This window comes from Otolemur garnettii, unplaced genomic scaffold, assembly GCF_000181295.1.
Source record: "Otolemur garnettii isolate 467f Iridium unplaced genomic scaffold, OtoGar3 scaffold00002, whole genome shotgun sequence".
NCBI lineage: Eukaryota > Metazoa > Chordata > Mammalia > Primates > Galagidae > Otolemur > Otolemur garnettii.
The window spans coordinates 53,566,733-53,568,097 of NW_003852397.1; the positions used below are offsets into that span (position 1 = coordinate 53,566,733).

Below are 1,365 nucleotides of genomic sequence, written 5' to 3' on the forward strand. Positions count from 1 at the left end.
AAAGTATCTCAAGAATGGAAGAAAAAGTATCCAATGTACACAGCCCTATTTTGAAACTAATTCATAGCTTTTATAGGAATGACATAACCTAATTATAGCCTTAGAATATGGGAAGGGAGCGGGAGAGGGGAGGCGAGGTGGGTGGATGGGGGGAGGGAGGGTGATTGGTGGGGTCATCTATATGGTTTATCTTACAAGGGTACAAGTGAATCTTTCTAAAAGCAGAGTATGTATGTCTTAATGACTAAGAGAATGACATGAAGATTATGTTAACCAGTTTGATGAGAGTATTTCAAAATGTATATGAAAACAGCATACTGTACCCCATGATTACATTAATGTACATAGTTATGCTATAAGAAATTTAAAAAAAATTTTAAGAAAGAGCTTCTGCACAGCTAAACAACAAACTAAAGCAAACAGACAGCCTTTAGAAGGGGAGGAGATATTTGCATGTTAAGGGTACAACAACTAAAGCAAATAGACAGCCTTTAGAAGAGGAGGAGATAGTTGCATGTTAAGAATCTGATAGAGACCTAATAACTAAAATCTACAGAGAACTCAAACTAATTAAAAAGAAAAGAGAAAACAATCCCATTTGTAAGTGGGCAAGAGACTTGAGACTTGAATAGAAACTTCTCTGAAGACGACAGACAAACAGCCAACAAAAACATGGAAAAAATGCTCATCATCCCAGAGAAATTCAAACCAAAATCACTCTGAGATATCACCTAACCCCAATGAGAATAGCCCACAAAATCCCAAAGCTGCAGACACTGGCATGGATGTGGAGAAAAGGGAACACTTTGACACAGCTGGTAGGATTGTAAATTAACACACCTCTATGGATACACAAATCAATAATTCTCAAAGAGCTAAAAGTAAGCCTTCCATTTGATCCTGCAATCCCATTACTAGATATCTACCCAGAACACAAAAAAAAACATTTTACCATAAGGATATCTGCATGAGAATGTTTATTGCAGCAATTCACAATCACAAGACATGGAATCAACTCAAGTGCCCATCAACACATGAATGGATTAAATAAACTGTGGTATATGTATTTACCTAGATAGAGTTGAAGTACATTCTTCTTAATAAAGTATCACAAGAATGGAAAAGCAAGTATCCAATGTACTCAATACTAATATGAAACTAATAGATAAACAACTACACACCCACATGAAAGAAAAACACAATTAAATTCAAATGGTGGGGAAGGGAAAGGGAGGAGAGAGGAATTGGTAATCTCTCACCTAAGGTGCATGATGTAGATGGTGGAGGGAAGGTGATTGGTGGGGTCACCTCTATGGTTTATCTTACAAGGTTACAAGTGACTCTTTCTAAAAGTAGAATATAAAC

General features: G+C 36.5%; 1 protein-coding gene across 1 annotated transcript in view; it reads right to left on the minus strand.

Moving 5' to 3' along the window:
- The window catches only part of TRANK1 (tetratricopeptide repeat and ankyrin repeat containing 1), a 102,228-nt gene that overhangs the window by 25,708 nt on the left and 75,155 nt on the right, over positions 1–1,365 (minus strand). The window lies entirely within an intron of this gene.